Below are 21,716 nucleotides of genomic sequence, written 5' to 3' on the forward strand. Positions count from 1 at the left end.
TGGTTCTTTAAAATTACATTATAAAATTAACAGACCTTTAGCAAGATTTGTCAAGAAAAAGCAGTCAAAAAACAATCTTGCACAGCAGGACTGTACTACACATAGAAAGACTTTGAAAGGAAGTCGTAACTGGCAGGCCAAGAACGATGGCTCGTACCTGTAATCCCAGCACTTTGGAAGACCGGAGTGGGAGGAAAGCTCAAGTTCAGGAGTTTGAGACCAGCCTGGGCAACATGGCAAGACCCCATCTCTACCAAAAATATAAAACTTAGCTACTTGGGAGGCTGAAGCGAGAGGGTGGCTTGAGCCTGGGAGGTGGAGGCTGCAGTGAGCCGTGATTGCACCACTGCATTCCACCCTGGGCAACACAGTGAGGCCCCGTCTCAAATTCATAATATACAATTATGAATAACTTTCTGCCAACAGACTTTAAAGCATAGATGAAAAATCTTTTTTTTTGAGACAAGGTCTCACTCTGTCACCCAGGCTGGAGTGCAGTGGCACAATCACAGCTCACTGCAGCCTCAACCTCCCAGGCTCAAATGATCCTCCCACCTCAGCCTCCCAAGTAGCTCACACTACAGGCACCCACCACCATACCAAGCTAATTTTTATTTTTTTGTAGAGATGGAGTCTCACTATATAGCCCAGGCTGGTCTTGAACTCCTGGAGTCAAGTGATCCTACCACCTCAGCCTCCCAAAGTGCTGGGATTACAGGCATGAGCCACCATACCTGGTGAGATGAATTTCTAGGGGGAAAAAAATCAAAATTGACTCATAAAAGTAGAAAAAAATCTTATATACATTAAATATATTGAATCAGTACTGAAGACACTTCCCTAAAGAAATTTCCAGGCCCAAATGCCTTCACCAAAAAGTTCCATGAAACATACAAGAAAAACAAAAAAACTCTGCCACTAACACAAACTGAGAGGATAAAAAATGAAGCCTCCCCAATTCATTTTACAAGGTTAAGATAAAAATAACCTTGATATCAAAACCCAATAAGGCAAGTGCAAGAAAAAATATTTACAGGCCATCATTATTCAACGTGGATGAGAAATTATTTTTAAGATGTGTCGGCCAGGTGCGGTGGTCATGCGTATAATCCTAGCACTTTGGGAGGCCCAAGTGAGAGGATGACCTGAGTTCAGGAGTTTGAGACCAGCCTGGGCAACAAGGCAAAACCCTGTCTTTACAAAAATTACAAAAATTAGCTGGGCATGGCAGCACACCTATAGATCCAGCTATTCGGGCGGCTGAGGTGGGAAGATCGCTTGAGCCTAGCAGGCTGAGGCTGCAGTGATCCCTGATCACGCCACTGTGCTCCAGCCTGGGCAACAGAGTGAGACTCTGTCTCAAAACAATAACAACAAGATGTATTGACAACCTGTGATGCTGGCCAAGATGGCGTATGCATGCTATGGCCTGTCATTTCTACTAATCACAATTTGAAACTCTGGACAAAATACAAATAGCAATGACCCAAGTACTCTGAAAAGTAACCAGCAGACAGGTTGAGAAACGTCAAAACCTGAAGAATTATCGGTATGGCGGTGGTGAGAGATCATACTCTGGGTCATAAAACAAACCCTATAATTAAATAATTAAAATTCAGTGAATTATGTTCTCTGATGATGACAGAATTAAACTAGGAATCTAGAACATTTCTAGAACATCCCCAAATATGAGAAGTTAAATGGCGTACTTCTAAATGGCCCATAGGTCAAAGAGCGTATCTTAAGAAAAATTGGAAAACAATTCAAACTGGATAAATGACATCAACTTATCAAAATATGTGCTTAGAGGGCAATTTATAGCACTAAATTATATGAGAAATGAAGTATCAAATCAATAATGTAAGCATCTACTTTAAAAAAAAAACCAAATAAACTCAAATCAAGCATAAGAAAAGACAAACTAAATATATAAATCAGTAATATTTAAACAAAAACAATAAGGGAAAAAAATTCAATGAAATCCAAAGTTGGTTCTTTGCAGAGGGTGGTGGGAGGCAGAAATCAGTCAAATGAGTAAGCCTCTAGCAGAATGACAAAGGAAGAAGAGAAAACACATATTACCAATACCAGAAATCAAAGGAATATTATTATTACAAACCCTGTAGACACTAGAAGGCTAATAATGGATACTACAGAAACAAAATACAAACACAACTATATGCTTCTAAATTCTACAATTTAGGTGAAATAGATCAATTCCTTGAAAGACAAACTACCAAAACTCAAGAAGAAACAGACAGCTTGAATATCCCTACATTTATTAAAGAAACTGAAGTGGTGCAGCACTTACGAAGACAATTTGGCAGGTTCTGATAAAGTCAAACACGCGGACCATGTGACTCGGCAATCCTACTCCTAGGTATTTGCACAAGTGAAATGAAAACCTATGCTCAGACAAAAAGCACTTTGTGAATTCCAATCCACTTAAAATTTACCAAAAGTGAAAAAAGTCTGTGTTCCCCCAATGACAAACCAAGAAGCAAACCATGTAGTATTTATACAATGGATTACCATTTGGCAATAAAAAGGAGTAACTGTGGATATCGTACACGAAAGTAGCCAGACTCAAAAGGCTACATCCTGAACGATTCTATTTACATAAAATTCTGAAAAAAAGCAATGCTAGAGGATCACAGATCAGTGATTGCCAGAAGTTTACAATGGAAGGTTTTACTATAAAGGGCAAGGTACTTTTTGGAGTGATCATATAATTTTGTCATCTACCAAAAATAAACATAATATATGGGCAGATAAGTAAAGTTCACAAACTGGAAAGTTCAATATTGTTAAGGTCTCCCAGAAATGACCTATCAATTTAATCCCAATGGAAACTCCAACCAGTTTTGTGAAGGCTGCTAGGTCAACTCTAAAATGGCCAAGAATAGACAAGATTAAGGGAGAGGAAGCACGGAGGTGGACATAAATATTTTCTGATTGACGAGTGAAATCATTAGAAGTCCAGCAAAAATACAAGTGGGCCAGAATTTCTAAAGCACCACAAAAGAACACTAGTTAGTAGTGCATAAGTATCTCCTGAATTTGTTGTAAACATAGGCCTTTAAAAAATATTAGAAACTGGTATTTACAGAGAGAGAAACTCATATGAAACCTTTTAAAAAACAAATTCTAATCAAGGGCCTCACCTAATTTCATAAAAGGTTGTGTAGAATCAACCATTGCAGCAAACGATGTGCTGCCCTGAGATGTGAGGATCCCAGTGGTCCCTCTGGGTCAACAGCAGCTACAGTGGCTGGGCCCAAACTCTTGATACATTATCTATCTATGATCATTGTCTTTAACAATTTATATCAATGCTACCCATAAATGACAGAGAAGCAGAAATGTTTATGTGGCCTCTTGCCAAAAACAATCACTTGCACTTGTTTCTAGGACTACTCCAGAAGACAGTATTAGAAGTTTTTCAATTTAGAAAACATTTTCAGCAAAGAAAAAAATCTCTGTAAATTTCCTGCTGAACCAATCTAGTGAATTGTGATGAACCATATAAATTCATTTAGCCACCGTATGAAAGACTAAGTCCAAAGTCACATCTAACTTCTCTAGAAGAGCTAATGTATTATAATCACAGTTGGGAAAGACTCAAAGGCCAGAAATGTCAAGGTTTGGTCTATATCCTAAGTCCAGAAAAAAAAAAAAAAGCAACATGTACAGGCCAAATGATTGCCAATTTCTTCTGCCTTATATCATCTTTCTTCACTATAGCCTGAAATTACATTTCATGTTTGACAATTCTCAGCAAGGAGACAAAACAAGCTTATGAGTAAATTAACAGAAAGCAGAGCCACAGAGAACACGAGAGGCAGGGGTTATCTCCCAAGTCCAAGTTCAACCTCTGTATTAGACAGGGCCGCAGTGTCCTTGAACCACAAGGAATATTGATTGTAGCGTTAGGAAAACCTATCTTCCACTCATCATGAAAAGTCACAGTCGTTTTATTTAAAGACTCCAGAATTATTATAGGCAGAAACAAATAAGGTTACCCACCTGTTTGGTGAAACCAGGAATCAGGAATGAGCATTCCCAAGACAATTAATCCAAAAGTAAAATCACCTAGAGCTTTGCAGTTGCTTAAAAAGCCCAGAAAGAAGCACCAAGTGAGAAAATAATCAAATTCAGTGGAAAACTCACTTGAAGGTATCACGGTCAGCTGGGGTTCCACCCATGTGACGCACTTCAAATCCTGTGTATCCCACAAAGACTGGCTCCTTTCTAAAGGTTATGGTCCACGGTCAACAGAATAGCAGCAACCACCAACCAGCCTGAGGGCTGGCTAGTCTTTAGTTTTCTACCCCATTCAAAGAAATGATCCTTTCCCTCATTCCTAAAGATCTCCCGGTTCTATTAGAAAAAAAGAAGGAGCAGCCAGGCACAGTGGCTCATGGCCTGTAATCCCAGCACTTTGAGAGGCCAAGGCAGGAGGATCACCTGAGGTCTGAAGTTCAAGACCAGCCTGGCCAACATGGTGAAACCCCGTCTCTACTAAAAATACAAAAATCAGCCGGGTGTGGTGGTGTGTGCCTGTGATCCCAGCTACTAGGGAGGCTGAGGCAGGAGAATCGTTTGAACCCGGCAAGTGGAGGTTGCAGTGAGCCAAGATCATGCCACTGCACTGTAGCCTGTGGGACACAGCAAGATCCCGGGGGGCTGGGGGGGAAGCATTCTTACCTCCAGGAAGTGTTTTACTCGTGTTGGTTTCTATTTGACATTAAACACTTCCCCAGGCCAGTGCATTAGCAGTTAGCTCCTTACTGAATATTATCTGCAGCAAACAGTAGCTGACTCCTAGCTCTCTTCAGTGAACTTGAATTTATAGAATTCTCATGACTTCTATTTCATCTTGAAACCCAGAGACTCCCTTTCCTAGTGATTTACTTTTCAATTATATGTAGACTGAACCAGTCCCAGCCGTCTTTAGTTGGTCTCTATTCAAACATTGTATTTTTGTTTCTTGATTACATCTTCGATTATTTTAGTTAATTCTGAGATTCTCCCCTGTAATTTCTCCAACTATCTAGGGTATAAAGAGTGCATGAATAACATTATAAAGGCTGTAAGACTTCAAATAAATAACTAATCTTTCTGAACCTCAGTTTCTTATCTGTGAACCAGGAATATTTACTGAACAAAGTTGTTCTAAGGATTGGTGAAACGTATGTAAAGCACTTAGCATTTAATAGGTGATCAAACGGTAAATGGAGCTTATAAAATGTTTTTATCATGGTAAAGTATATATAACTTAAGATTTTTTGGGGGAGGGGGGACGAAGGCTCTCTCTGTCACCAGGCTGGAGTGCAGTAGTGGCACAATCTCAGCTCACTGCAACTTCCACCTCCCAGGTTCAAGGATTCTCCTGCCTCAGGCTCCCAAGTAGCTGGGATTATAGGCGCCCACCACCACGCCCAGCTAATTTTTGTATTTTTAGTAGAGATGGGGTTTCACCATGTTGGCCAGGATGGTCTTGATCTTTTGACTTCGTGATCCATCTGCCTCAGCCTCCCAAAGTGCTGGGATTACAGGCGTGAGCCACCGCACCCAGCCTGATTTTAACCATTTTAAGTGTATTGGCATTAACTGCATTCACACGGTTGTACAACCATCACCACTATCCATTTCCAGAACATTTTCATCATCCCCAGGTAAAACTCTGTACCCAGTAAGTAATAAGTCCTCATTCCTCTCTACCCCAGCCTCTGGCAACCACCAAACTATTTTTTTTCTTTCTGACAGGGTCTCACTCTATCGCCCAGGCTGGAATACAGTGGCATGATCACAGCTCACTGAAAGCTTGAACTCCCAGATTCGAGTGATCCAACCCACCTCAGCCTCCCCAGCAGTTGGGACTACAGGTATGCGTCCCACACCTTTTTTTTTTTTTTTTTTTAAAGCAGCGATGAGGTCTCACTATGTTGTCTAGCCTGGTCTTGAACTCTTGGGCTGAAGTGATCCTCCCGCCTTAACCTTCCAAGATGTTGGGATTACAGGAATAAGCCACTGAGCCTGACCACCATTCTACTTTGTTTTTCATGAATTTTACTGGAACCATATGTAGAGGAAGAAAAATATTTTTCCTCCACCCTTCTAATTTCTTGGCTGGGGCTCTTGTACCAAAAGACAGATTAACAAGAGAAAAGCATCCACATTTACTTAATATAAGTTTTACAAGTTTTACATGACAGGAAAAATTGACTTTTTTTCTGGAAGTAACTTGATATAACTAGGAGCCTTTGTAAGGAAATAAAGACCTGAAGAAACAGTTAAACCTATGTCTTTGTATATTAGGTTTGTCAAAAGACTAACTTATAACAAATCAGGTTTTGTATTATCAGAAGACTACAACAAATTTAAAGATTTAATTGGCTTTTATTCATGATTCATGAATCTGGGTGCCTTCCACTCTACAAAAGAGAATGAGAGCTCCCACTGGGCAATAACAGAACCACAGGTTTTATGAGGTAGGAACAAGGTAACAGAATAAAAAAACCTGATTGGTTCACATCAAGTTACTTTGGTTATTTTTTTGTAATGGTTAAAGCAGAGGGGACTTCCTTCTTCTGATTCTAGTAGACTGGAATCTCATGTTTTCAGGAAAAACTGATCTAAAGTTTGGGGATCTGTCTGTTTCCTTAAAGTTTCAGTTTGATGACACAGCATTTAGCATAAGTAACTCCATTTTGGTTTGGTCTGATCGGTTGAGGGCTAGTGCAGGAGCTCAGCCCAAAAGAAGGGCCTCCCAGAATTTTTAAGTTTGATGAAAAGTGGAGAGAAGCAGAAAATGCGAGAGGACAGAAAGAGGTAGGAGCTAAGTGTAGGAAACTGGGAGGAACAGCAGGACCTCTCATTTAGATTCCTCTCTGCATTATCTTCAGAGAGAAGGATGCTCCTTCCTCCAGGGATAGGGAGGGCACCTCTCACCCAAGGGCCTTGTGACCTGCATCAGAGAAGAGGGTGGGAAGGTCAGAGTGTCCTTCCTGCCATTTCTGAGATTCCTTCAGTTTCAAACATTCAATATGTCAAGGTGGCTATTTTGGAGATTATCAAGAAGCTGATCACATAAAATACTTGTTCTCTGGTGACTGGCTTATTTCACTTGGCATAATGTCTTCCAGGTCCATCCATGGTGTAGCATGTGTCAGAATTTCCCTTCTTTTTAAGGCTGAATAGTATTCTACTGCATATAGTATATATACACCATATTTTGTTTATTCATCTGCAGATAGACACTTGGCTTGCTTCCACTTTTTGGCTATTATGGATAATGCAAATAGTATATTTTAACTACAGATTTTTTATACCAAATAAACAAACAATCAAAAGAATTTATCCTAGGCCCACAGAGAACGCAGATGGGGTCCCTGATCGATGACAGGGGTTCCCTTTTTAAAATGCCTTCTTCATAAACCTATGTGAGGGGAATATTGACAGTACCTACTTTTTATAGATGGAAATTCTACTTAAGAGCTCTCATGTCTGGGTGTGGTGGCTCATGCCTGTAATCCCAGCACTTTGGGAGGCCAAGACGGGCGGATCATGAAGTCAAGAGATTGAGACTATCCTGGCCAACATGGTGAAACCCCATCTCTACTAAAAATACAAAAATTAGCTGGGTGTGGTGGTGTGCACCTGTAGTCCCAGCTACTTGGGAGGCTGAGGCAGGAGAATTGCTTGAACCCGGGAGGTGGAGGTTGCAGTGAGCCAAGATTATGCCACTGCACTCCAGCCTGTGGGACACGGCAAGATCCCAGGGGGTTGGGGGGAAGCATTCTTACCTCCAGGAAGTATTTTACTAGTGTTGGTTTCTTTTTTTTTTTTTTTTGAGACAGTCTGGCTCTGTTGCCCAGGCTGGAGTGCGGTGGCCGGATCTCAGCTCACTGCAAGCTCCGCCTCCCGGGTTTACGCCATTCTCCTGCCTCAGCCTCCCAAGTAGCTGGGACTACAGGCGCCCGCCTCGTCGCCCGGCTAGTTTTTTGTATTCTTTAGTAGAGACGGGGTTTCACTGTATTAGCCAGGGTGGTCTCGATCTCCTGACCTTGTGATCTGCCCGTCTCAGCCTCCCAAAGTGCTGGGATTACAGGCTTGAGCCACCGTGCCCGGCCGTAGTGTTGGTTTCTATTTGACATTAAACACTACTGTACTCTAGCCTGGTGACAGAGCAAGACTCCGTCTAAAAAAAAAAAAAAAAAAAAAAAAAAAACTCATTACTTTCTCGTATTGCACAAAGGAGCTAAATATGACAATTAACCGAAGAAAGACAAACTGCTCATTTCAAGCAGTTATTACCAACTGTCAAGTTAATATAGACAGCAATCTACAATTTGAAAATGCCAGTCACTACAAATCACAGGGAAAACATCTGTGCTTCAGTGGAAACACTACGTATTGTTTAGATCACACTCCTTCAGACTTCTGTTGAAATAGGATCTCCCTCTGTCACCCAGACTGGAATGCAAGGGCATGATCTTGGCTCACAGCAACCTCCACTTCCCTGGCTCAAAGGATTCTCCCACCTCAGCCTCCTGAGTAGCTGGGACTCCAGGCTCATGCCATCATGCCCAGCTAATTTTTGTAACCATTTTTGTAGAGACAGGGTCTATGTTGCTCAGGCTGGTCTCGGACTCCTGGGCTCAAGTGATCTGTCTACTTCGACCTCCCAAAGTGCTGGGATAACAGGCATGACCCATCACACCAAGCCCCTTTAAGGTTTTCTAGTCTAGCCTTTCACCTGTTTTATGGTGTATAAAGTTGAAAGAAACTGATAATGTAAATGTTTATCAACATGCAAATCAACCTGCCTTGGAAGGTCAATCCTTCTCCACGTGGTAAAGCCACTTATGCATCAATTGCAAGTTTATTTCAATATTCTGAGTAATAGATGGGTCTGTCCTATTGGGTTCTCTTTTGAAGTGGTTGTAACATCTCACTGCTTACTTCATTAATAAAATATTTAACATTTGTATCTATGAGTGATAGTTTTTCCTGTTTATGAAAAGTTACCCTTTAACAAATATAACATGTACAGGTGAGTTAACGCCATGCTTCTCAAAGTGTTGCCTGTGGAAACAGCAGCCTGGCGATCCCCTGCAGCGTTTTTGTCAGAAATGCAGAACACTGGGCCCCACCTCAGGAGTACAGTCGCAGCAAGATTCCTTTCACTGACACATTAAAATTAGAGCCACCCTCGGTTAATACACATCACTGACCTGCCTCAAGGAACAGGAGTGCTGGGTCTACCAGTCTCTCCCGACCATTCCCTGGGCTTTGCCAAGTGCTTTCTGCCTGCCGAGCTCACTCTCAGATCAGATGTGGGCTGCCTGCCAGCAGTTCTACCTCATCCCCTCCGCACCTAAGTCAACCCCGGAGTTCAGAGACCTCAGTTCTGATCTCCACCACCCCACCCTCCCCTTCTACAGTGACTCAAACCTTCAGGCAGTGAAAATAAGCTCACAAACTAGGATACTATAGCTTCAGACCACACATTTTCCACTGAGCCAATATCTGAGCAAAAACTCGTTTTCTGGAGTCAGGGGGATGAGAAAGATTTGATATTAAAAGGGTCCTTAGTGACCTTTCAAAGTTCATCATCATCTAACAAAATTTTGTTCCTTTAGTTTTCATTTCTGTTAGGGAATGTTGAGTTTTTCCTCTTTGATAATGAAAATACGTTAAGAAACACTGCTGTGGACCAATCTTCCTTTTCCCAAATCACTGGGGTGTGTCTATCTGCAAGTTATCAGTCCAGCCTACATTTTCCTGTCTTCCATTTACCTATTCAACCAATACCTGAGCGCCTGTCATGTGTCCGCCCTGCGAACACGCTGGTGACACAGTGTGAGCAGGCAGGGCTGGTTCCTGTCCTCATGAAGCTTACACTACCTGAGGCTAGGGTGTAGAAATCGACACGTAAGACCACCGAGACTTTTTTTTAATGTATATATCTATAAGGCATACAAAGATGCTGAGCTGGAGCTTTGGAAAATGAAGAAAAATACCAATTTAGAATGTGACATCGAGGAATGAAGACCATCACTTAACATATCCTATGTTTGAAAAGTCTAATGTCCATAGGAAATTGTCTGGGAGGCGGGCAGGGTTTCATAGTGCAATGAGTATTTAGGAAGTTTAGAGGAGTTCTAACGGCTCTTAGGTCAAGAATTACAGTAAGAGGTGGATTCAGGTAGAGAGATTCCCACGATCTTCACTGCTGGGTGGAGGAGATCCGTCCCCCTCCACTCAAACATCCTCTGTGGTTTTTATTAGACAGTCCTTCATTTAGCTGATACATCTGTATTTATATCTATTCTCTTCCGGATCTTGTTTCATAGTCAATATCAAGTGTTTTTGTGTAAACTGCCTGGTCTTGACAGGCCAGGCACGACGGTAGGCACCAGTCACACAGTACTGCACTTCATCTTCACAAGACCCCTGCAAGGTAGTCTCACCCTCCCCTGATATAGGTGAAGCAGGAGGCTCAGGGCTGCTACAACTTGTCCCCAGTCCCAGAGCTGGTACACAGCAACCCAGGATTGACAGATTCCAATACCCATCCGTGCTGCCTTGCCTAACCATGTTGTTGGTGCCACAATTTTGTAAATTCACGTGGGTTTATCGAAAATTAACTCAAAGTTAACATATGCTATTTGGAAGTAGTGGTGGCAATGACTTATCAGAGAACTTTTAAGAGAAACAGCTGTGGCAAACGAGCCTGACTCACACTGAAGTTATCTGTAATCAAGTTACCAACCGGCAACTGATTAGTGAATGAAGCTCACCGAGCACCAGGCCTCACGACAGCTGTTTCTCCTTCCTCCCCTCCACACCCTCCTGCCTCCCCTCCACACCCTCCTGCCTCCCCTCCACACCCTCCTGCCTCCTTTTGGCAGACTACTAAAGGGTTTAGGTGTCATGTAGAGTTTAGGTGTCACGCAGAATGAGTTCAGGTGTCATGCAGACTGAGCAACAAGCAAAATGTAGGTGCAACCAGATAAGGATGGAGAATTACCGGTATCTTTAGAATCACCTGTTGGGTGTTTGTCAATAATCACAAATTCAGAACAGCAAGGACTGAGAAGCCACAAGATTCCCTTAAATGGCCTCATCCATTTGCATACTTTTGTTTTCACAAAACAAAAATTATGTTATGTGGGCTCAGTCAATAGATTTTTGTTCTGATTTGTATTTCCATGATACATAATCAAATTTTGTGGTTTCTTTGAAGTTTAAAGAATTCTGAATGTGTATGCTAACACTGATTCACGTTAAAGCTAAGCAGTAGGCTGGACGCAATGGCTTATGCCTATAATCCCAACACTTTGGGAGGTCGAGACGGGCAGATCACTTGAGGTCAGGAGTTTGAGACCTGCCTGGCCAACATGGTGAAAGCCCATCTCCACTAAAAACATAACAATTAGCTGGGCATGGTGGTGGGCGCCTATAATCCCAGCTACCCGGGAAGCTGAGGTATAATTGCTTGAACCTGGGAGGTGGAGGTTGCAGTGAGCCAAGATTGGGCCACTGCACTCCAGCCTGGACAATACAGCGAGCAAGACTCTGTCTCAAAAAATAAATAGAAACCAAGCTAAGCACTATATATTAAGTAGATGACTGAACATTTTAACCAAGGGTGTCAGTTATTAACCAGGATATTTAAAAAGCAATGAAGTTGCTGACATTTTTAAGAGGTGACAGCTGTTTCCCTAAAGTTTTAATATCTAAAACACACACATACACACACAGTGGCAGTGCCAATAAAAAAAAAAAGGAGACAAACAAAATGAAGAAATGGAGGTAATGGTGATCCCCAAGCTGGGGGAAGAGGAGGGCAGATATATGTTCTTGTCGTTCTTTCCTGTTTGTTTCGCTCTTCACTGGAAAAGCACTTTAGTTTGCATTTCTGTTAGTCCTTCAATATGGTAAAACAAACAGGTTTATCTCATGTGCAAATAATCAATGAGGAGTGGCTGCCTCCAGGAACCTGGGTAAGGTTGACCTTAGTGGGAAGGATCTGAATCAGCTGCCAGGGCCACACATGTGCTGTGTGTTTGTTGATCCCGCCTTATGTCAACCAGCCAACACCAAAAATGATCAGGGCATTGCTAGGCAACCACTTCTTCAGTCTTCACTAGTCAATTATGGTGATTAGGATATTTTAGTTCGAACATTTTGTTTTCCTAAATGGAATTTGATAGATGGATAGAATGGATTCTACATTGCATTTCTTTCCCTCTATCACGCACAGACGCTGTTGAGTGTATCATCATCTTCTGTGCAGAGAGCCCGCCCTGTGTAAGGTAACAGGAAGGATACAATGGTATGCAGTGTAGAAAAAGATAGAAATAAAGGCCAGGCGTGGTGGTTCACGCCTGTAATCCCAGCACTTTGGGAGGCCGAGGCAGGCAGATCACGAGGTCAGGAGATGGAGCCCACCCTGGCTAACACGGTGAAACCCCGTCTCCACTAAAAAAAAAAAAAAAAAAAAAATAGAAAATATTAGCCGGGCCTGCTGGCAGGCACCTGCAGTTCCAGCTACTGGGAGGCAGAGCTTGCAGTGAGCTGAGATACGCCACTGCACTCCAGCCTGGGCGACAGAGTGAGACTCTATCTCAAAAAAAAAAAAAAAAAAAAGAAACGAATAGAAATAAGGACCCAGGGGTAACTCTGAAGGAGCTTCTAACCATGTTGTGCAGATGAGGAAGACTCAATAATTAGCAGGTTATTCAAAGAAATTAGGGCTTTTTACTAGCAGAACAGTAAAAATTGGAAAAGTTGGATAACACACAGAGTTGAGGCTGTGGGAAAGAGGTATTCACTCACATTGCTACTAGAAGTATACACTGGTATAACCCGTCTAGAGGACAGTGATTTAACAATGATCAAAACTAGCTACCCAGTCCACATCTAGACATTTATTCTGCAGATATACCTGCCCAAGTGCAAAATGTCAGATACACATTGTTTCTTGCAGCTTTGCTTATAATTGTAAAAACAGCTCTTCTAGTTTCCTATCGCTGCTATCATCAGTTACCACAAATGTAGCAGCTTAAAACAACACAAACTTATCTTATTACGAGCCCGGAGGTCAGAAGTCCGAAATGCGTCTTGTGGAGCTACAGTCAAAGGCTGGTTCCTTCTGGACGCTCTAGGGGAAGAGTCCATTTCCATGCCTCTTTCTACTGCTGAAGGTTTTCCACACACGCCTTGGCTCTTGATCTTGTATCACTGCAACCACCACTTCCATCTTCATCTCGCCTCTCTGATTCTGACGCTTCTGCTTCCCACTTATAAGGACGCTTGTGATTGATTCCATTGTGCCCACCTGGATGATACACGCTCCTCTGCCCATCTCACAATCCTTACTCCCAAGGCCCCTTTGGCTATGTAAAGTAATATATTCCTAGATTCAGGAATTTGAACGTGGACATTTCTTTTTTTTTAAAGACCTGGAGTCTCACTCTGTCACCCAGGCTGGAGTGCAGTGGCGCAATCTCAGCTTACTGCAACCTCTGCCTCCTGGGTTCAAGCAATTCTCCTGCCTCAGCCTCCCAAGTAGCTGGGACTACAGGCGCATGCCACCACACCTGGCTAATGTTTTGTAATTTTAGTGGAAACAGGGTTTCACCATGTTAGCCAGGATGGTCTCAATCTCCTAACCTCATGATCCGCCCGCCTCAGCCTCCCAAAGTGCTGGGATTACAGGCGTGAGCCACCGTGCCCGGCCCGTGGACATCTTTTATTCAGCCTATCACAATAGCAAACGACTGGAAACAAACTGGATGTCCATCAGCAGTGGATTGATTCAATAAATTACGATAAATTCATACAACAGAATACAGTTGTTTAAAATACGAGAAAATTTATTATGTACTCAACAGAAAACTCACCAAAATATAATGTTAAGTGAAAAAAGCCAAGTACAGAACAGAGACAGGAATGCAGTATACATAATTTGCTCGTATATATAATGTTTAAACTATCTCTGGAATGATATACCAGAAACTAATCATGGTGGTTACCTGTAGGACAGGAAGAGGGTGGTGGCATTGCAAGAATGAGACTTTTCACTAACACTCTTTCATAATTTGTTATCTCTGAAACTTGTACCTATATTACTTATCCAAAAAGTGAAATAATAAAGTCTAGAAAGAGTAAAAAGAAAACAAAGTGTAAAAAAAGTTATAGATGGGAGATAAGCAACCATTGTAGGACTCTTTATGCTAGAGCTGTACAATTTTTAAAAATAAAAAGTATGTATATGTACACATGTATATGTTACCAGGAAATGTCAGGATATATGATCAAGTGACTGAAAACTATGAGCAAAAAAACAGAAAAGAGCAACCCACAAGTTCTTCATGTATTAGAATTATCAGACATGAACTTTAAAGTAATTGGTAATATTATCAAACCTAGGTTTAAATAACTAGTAGTAGTTTTTTTAATCTTGGTGCTAGTTACAGAGGTTTACGTTGTGATAATTCATCCACCTGTACATTTAAGATGGTACACTTTCTCTCAGGTATATTATACTTCAATACAATTTTACAAAAGCAGAAAACTTGTGGGATGTGACTAAATCTGGGATTGGGGGAAATCTATAATCGTAAACGCACGCATTGGAAAACAAAACCAAAAAAGTACTGAAAAACAATGATATGCTAGGTGTGGTGGCTCACATGTATAATCCCAACACTTTGGAAGGCCAAGGCAGGAGGTTTGCTTGAGGCCAGAACTTCAGTACCAGCCTGGGTGACATAGTGAGACCTGTCACAGCAAAAAAAAAAAAAAAAAAAAAAATTAATTGGGCGTGGTGACACACACCTGTAGTCCCAGCTACTTGAAAGGCTGAGGAGGGAGGATTGGATCACTTGAGCTCAGTAACTTAGGGCTGCTATGAGCTATGATTCACCACTGCACTATAGCCTGAGTGACAGAGTGTGACCCTGTCTCAAAAAAAAAAAAATCCCAATGATCTAAGCATCCATCTCAAAAATCCCAGCAAATTAAGCCCAATGAAATTAAAATGATGGAAATAATAAGGATAAAAGCCGAAATTAATGGGGAAAAAACCCAAAAACATCACAGAGAAAATATAAGAAGCCAAAACAGTTTCTTTGAAAACAGTATTCCAATTGCTAATCTCTGTGGCAGCCAGCCTCCAAGATGGCCCCCAGTGATCTTCACCTCCGCTATCCATGCCTTGTGCAGTTCTCTCTCATATTAAATACGGCTGACCTGTGTTATCAAAAAGATAGTTCAAATTTCCTAGGCTACATTATAAAATACACGGCAGCTTCCACCTTGCTCACCCTGGGTGAAAGCAGCTACCATATTGCAAGGACATTCAAGCAACCCTACAGAGGTTAATGCATCACATTACAGAGGTCTCCTACTAACAGACAGCACTGACTTGCTAGCCATGTTGAGTGAGCCATCTTGAAATTGGCTGCCGTAGCCTCAGTCAAGCATTCAGATGACTGCAGGCCTAATCAACATATTAACCAAGACAGAACTACCCAGCTAAAGCATTTCTCAAATCAGGACCCACAGAAGCTATATATTAGTTTGGTATTGTTGCATAACAAATGGAACATCTCAGGAAATATACATATATTGTCTAGTATATTTTCTCTTATACAGTTTCTGTGAGTCAGGATTTCATTTAAGAAAACACACGTTTATTCTTTTTTAAGTGGGTTTTTTTTTACTTCCTTTTCTTAAAATTTATTTTTTATTTCAATAGGTTTTTGGGGAACAGATGGTGTTTGGTTACATGAATAAGTTCTTTAGTGGTGATTTCTGAGATTTTGGTGCACCCATCACCCAAGCAGGCTACACTGTACCCAGTGTGTAGTCTTTTCTCCCTCATCCCCTTCCCACCCTTTCCCCCGGGTTCCCAGAGTTAATTGTATCATTCTTATGCCTGTGCATCCTCATAGCTTTGCTCCCACCTATGAGTGAGAACATATGATGTTTGGTTTTCCATTCCTGAGTCACTTCACGTAGAACAAGTCTCCAATTCCATCCAGATTGCTGCAAATGCCATTTTTTTTTTTTTTATAGCTGAGTAGTATTCCATGGTACATATATACCACACTTTCTTTATCCATTCATTGACTGATGGGCATATGGACTGATTTCGTACTTTTTCAGTTGCAAATTGTGCTGCTATAAACATATGAGAAAAGGCTAGGCACAGTGGCTCACACCTGTAATTCCCAGCCCTTCAGGAGGCCGAGGACAGATCACCTGAGCTCAGGAGTTTGACACCAGCCTTACCAACATGCAGAAACCTTGTCTCTACTAAAAATACAAAATTAACTGGGTGTGGTGGCGCATGCCTGTAATCCCAGCTACCCGGGAGGCTGAGGCAGGAGAATCGCTTGAACCTGGGAGGCTGAGGCTGTGGTGAGCCAAGATCATACCATTGCACTCCAGCCTGGGCAACAAGAGTGAAACTCTGTCTCAAAAAAAAAAAGAAAAAAAAAGTGAGAAAAAACTTATTTCTCCTCTTGTATTTTCTGTGGGTCAGGAATCTGGCCACAACTTAACTGGGTTCACTGCGTAGGGTCTCACAGGGTTGCAGGCAAGGCGTCAGCTGAGCTAGGTTCAAGCTCATTTAGGTTGTTGACAAAATTCATTTCCTTATGTCGGTATGATTTTTATTGGTTATTGGCTGGAGGCCACCCTCAGGTCCTAGACACCACCTGCTGTTGGGCTTCCTCAGTATGGTCACACACTTCCTCAAATCAGCAAGGAGAATCTTGGGTGCATGCTAGCAATATGTCTATCTCATATCCTAATGCATGTCTCTCTCCTCCTCCTCCTACTCTCCTCTTCCCTCTCCTTTCTTCTCTCTCTCCATATGTGCATGTGTGTGCACATGCACACACACATACACATCCCAGGAGTAACAACCCATCACATTTGCAATATTCTGTCAGTTAGAAACAAGTCACAGATCCTACTCATACTCACTCAATTTCATCCAAAAGGTTGAGAAGTGATCCCATCCACACTAAAAAGGAAGAGATTATACAGAGTATAACACCACGACATAGAGATCATGGGGAACACCTTAGAAGTCTGCCTATCACAGATAATCAATATTTGTTGTTGTTTGAAGACATTAAGTTTCAGGTAATTTCTTATGCAGCAATAGATAACTAATTAGTAAGAGTTGTGCCTAACTAATTAGGTACAAGTTAAAATACAAGGAGTGAAGAGTTATCACTTTAAATCCTACAGATATTAAAAAGGTAAGAGTTGGTTTTATTATAAACAAGCCTATCACAATAAGATAATTCAGATTAAAAGGCTGGTAAGTTTTATGCTTTGTATATTTTACCATGATAAAAACATTTTATCAGCATCACTTACCACTTGATCACCTATTAAATGCTCAAGGCTTTACACACATTTCATTAATCCTTAGCACAACCTTGGTTCAGTAAAAATTACTCCTGGTTTACAGAGGAGAAAACTGAGGCTCAGAGAGGCTACTCATTTATTTGAAGTCTCACAGCCTTCATAATGTTATTCATGCATTCTTTGTACCTTGCCATACTCTTCTCTAGATAACTGGAGAAACTGCAGGGAAGAATCTCAGAAATAACTAAAATAATTGAAGATGTAATCAAGAAACAAAACTACAATGTTTGAATAGAGACCAACTAAACACGGCTGAGACTGGTCCAGTCTACATATAATTGAAAGGTAAATCAGTAGGAAAAGGAAGAAATCTCTAGGTTTCAAGATGAAATAGAAGTCATGAGAATTCTATAAATTCAAGTTCACTGAAGAGAGCTAGGAGTCAGCTACTGTTTGCTACAGATAATATTCAGTAAGGAGCTAACGGCTAACGCACTGGCCTGGGGAAGTGTTTAACGCCAAATAGCAACTAACACGAGTAAAACACTTCCTGGAGGTAAGGATGCTTTTTTTGTTGTTGTTGTTTTCCCCAGAGTCTTGCTCTGTCCCCCAGGCTGGAGTGCAGTAGGGTGATCTTGGCTCACTGCAACCTCCACTTCCCAGGTTCAAGCAATTCTCCTGCCTCAGCCTCCCTAGTAGCTGGGATTACAGGCACACACCACCATGCCCAGCTGATTTTTGTAGTTTTAATGGAGATGGGGTTTCACCATGTTGGCCAAGCTGGTCTCAAACTCCTGACCTCAGGTGATCTGCCCGCCTTGGCCTCTCAAAGAGCTGGGATTATAGGCCATGAGCCACTGCGCCTGGCTGCTCCTTCTTTTTTTGTAATGGACCTGGGAAATCTTTACGAATGAGGGAAAGACGAATTGCTTCAAATGGGGCAGAATATTAACGACCAGCCAGCCCTCAGGCTCGTGGTGGTTGCTGCTATTCTGTTGATTGTGAACCACAGAAAGGAGCAAGTCTTTGTGGGATACACAGGATTTGAAGTGCATCAAAGGGATGAAAACCCAGCTGACAATGATACCCTCAAGTGAGTTTTTCCACTGAATTTGATTATTTTCTCATTTGGCGCTTCTTTCTGGGCTTTTTAAGCTGCTCCAAAGCTCTAGGTGATTTTACTTTTGTATTAATTCTCTTGGGAATGCTCATTCCTGATTGTTTCACTAAACAGCCTTGAACTCCTGACCTCAAGGGATCCTCCCACCTCAGCCTCCTGAGTAGCTGGGACTACAGGCTGCAGAAACTTTTAAGAGACTATAGAGGCAACAGAGCCAAGCTCATTGTTTGAGATTAAGATACACTTGATATAGAAACTAGGCTTGTCACAGAGAGTGCAAGAGGCGGGAGTTATCTCCCAAATCCAAGTTCTGCCTCTGGATTATTAGACAGGGCCTCACTGTCCTTGATCTGCAAGGAATTAATACTGATTATAGCATTAGTAAAATCTATGTTTTATTCATCATGAAAAGTCATTTTTTAAAGATTCCAGAATTATTGGAGGCAGAAACAAATTGAAAGGTTGTACACCTGCTGTTTGAAAACACAACTTACCAAAGCCAAACAGAAGAAGTATGTAACTCCTATGTCTATTAATAAGTAGGATCTGTAATTTAAAACTTTCCCACAGAAACAAAGTTCCTGATAGCTTTACTGGTGAATTCTTCAATGAAAGGGAAAAGTAACACCAACACTACAGAATTTCTCTTTTAATTTGAGGGACAGAGTCTCACTACGTTGCCCGGGCTCGATGGAGTGCAATGGTTATTGACAGTCACGTTTCAGTGATCCTCCCACCTCAGCCTCCTGAGTAGCTGGGACTACAGGCTACAGAAACTTTTAAGAGAACAAAAATAAAGGGAACAGAGCCATGCTCATTTTTTGAGATTACAATAAACTTGATACCAAAAGTAGTCTAAAAAATTACAGTAAGTAAAACTACAGGCTAATCAGTCACATGAACACAAACCCAAAAGTCATTTTTAAAAACAGCACATTAAGCTGGGCGCAGTTGCCGGGCGCAGTGGCTCACGCCTGTAATCCCAGCACTTTGGGAGGCCAAGGTAGGAGAATTGCTTGAGCTCAGGAGTTCCCTTTATTTTTGTTCTCTTAAAAAGTTTCTGCAGCCTGTAGTCCCAGCTACTCAAGAGGCTGAGGTGGGAGGATCACTGGAGTGTGACTGTGAATAGCCACTGCACTCCAGCATGTTGGCAACACAGTGAGACCCTGTCCCTAAAATTAAAAAAAAAAACAAAATCTGTAATGTTGGTGTTATGTTTTCCCTTTCATTTAAGAATTCACCAGTGATGCCATCAGGAACTGGGGATTGTTTTTGTGAGAAAGTTTTAAATTATGGATTCTATTTTTTTTATTATTTTATTTTATTTCTCTTTTTTTTTTTTAGAGAGGGAGTCACACTCTGTCACCCAGGCTGGAGTGCAATGGCGCCATCTCAGCTCACTGCAACCTATGACCCCCGGGTTCAAGCGATTCTCCTGTCTCAGCCTCCTGAGTAGCTGGGATTACAGGTGCCTGCCACCGCACCCAGCTAATTTTTTGTATTTTTTTAGTAGAGACGGGATTTCACCATCTTAGCCAGGCTGGTCTTGAATTCCTGGCCTCGTGATCCACTCGCCTCGGCCTCCCAAAGTGTTGGGATTACAGATGTGAGCCACCGTTCCCGGCCAGATTCTATTTATTTAATAAATATAGAGGTATACATACTTCTTACGTTTGGTTTTTGTAAGCTGTGTTTTTCAAAGAGTAGGTATACAACCTTTTAATTTGTTTCTGCTTGTAATTGTGGAATCTTTTTTTAAAAAAATGACTGACTTTTCATGAGTGGAAGATAGGTTTTCCTAATACTACACTCAACGTTAACTCCTTGCAGTTCAAGGACACTGAGGCCCTAATAACACAGAGAAAAACTAGGCTAGTGGCAAGACTAGCCTGGGGAACAAAGTGAGACTTCAGCTCAAAACATTAGCCAGGTGTGGTCATACACATTCTGTGGTGCCAACTACTCGGGAGGCTGAAGCAGAAGAGTCGCTCGAACCCAGGAGGCGGAGGTTGCAGTGAGCCTAGATTGCGCCATTGCACTCCAGCCTGGGCAACAAGAGTGAAACTCTGTCTCCAAAAAAAAAAAAAAAAAATTTCTATATATATATATATATGGAGAGAGAGAGAGAAAGAGAGAGAATGCCTAGAGAGGAGTAATACACTAAACTAGCAATGCTAGTTTCAATTTAGGGTGAATTACTTCAGCAGAGAACTAAAGAACGGGCACTAGCCTGAATATGTTAATTTAAATTAAAAAAATAAAACTTAAACAAAATTAGAGATGGGGTCTCGACATGTTGCCCAGGCTGGATCCAAACTCCTAGGCTCAAGCAGTCCTCCAGCCTCAGCTTCCCAAGTAGCTGAATAAGCTAATTAACTTGTTTCGTTTCTCTCAGGCTGACTAGGCCTGTATGGTCATTTTAAAAACTGAAAGTCTGTGTCTGATCGTCCCATTCCTTCATTTACTCACACCAACATGACTAAAACGATTCACTAGAGTCTAGAAAGAAGATTTTATCCCTGTCTCAAGAAAACTTCTCAAGGGAGAGTGGAACATATAAATATATATTGACTACATGTTGGACTGACAAAAGTATTAATACAATGCAGACACAGTACTGAGGAGGAAGAAATTAACTCTGATTTGGGGTGGCGGAGTTAGAAACATGCAAAGTTTCTAAGAGATGGTGATGTCCAAGAGAGGTTTTTTGTTTTGTTTTGAGACGGAGTCTCATTAATTTTGTTACCCAGGCAGGAGAGTAATGGCGCCATTTGGGCTCACTGCAACCTCTGCATCCTGGGTTCAAGTGATTCTCCAGCCTCTACCTCCATACCAGCTGGGATTACAGGCATGTGCCACCACGCTAGGCTAAGCTTTGTATTTTTAGTAGACCCAGGGGTTTCACCCTGTTGGCCAGGCTGGCCTTGAACTCCTGACCTCAAGTGATCCGCCCACCTTGGCCTCCGAAAGTGCTGGGATTACAGGTGTGAGCCACCTCGCCCAGCCAAGAGAGGTTTTAAAGGACAAATAGGTGGACGGGCAGGGAGTGCACAACAGGTAGAGGGAGGAGGCAGGAGTGTGGGGATGAGAACACCTTCCCAAGAAAAGGCCTGGAAGAGTTTCTAACAACCTGGGAGGGCCTGGGGCACAGCAAAAGGAACTGACCCCTGCCTCTAGGAGAAAGGAATGCCTC

The 21,716-nt window shown here is 41.9% G+C and overlaps 1 protein-coding gene across 3 annotated transcripts in view; it reads right to left on the reverse strand.

Annotated features, from left to right (window-relative positions):
* FANK1 (fibronectin type III and ankyrin repeat domains 1) overlaps positions 1-21,716 on the reverse strand; it is a 120,355-nt gene that overhangs the window by 91,848 nt on the left and 6,791 nt on the right. The gene's annotated exons all lie outside the window — the stretch shown is intronic.

The sequence above is a fragment of the Rhinopithecus bieti genome, unplaced genomic scaffold (assembly GCF_001698545.2).
Source record: "Rhinopithecus bieti isolate Rb0 unplaced genomic scaffold, ASM169854v2 scaffold_42745, whole genome shotgun sequence".
In the NCBI taxonomy this organism is placed as follows: domain Eukaryota; kingdom Metazoa; phylum Chordata; class Mammalia; order Primates; family Cercopithecidae; genus Rhinopithecus; species Rhinopithecus bieti.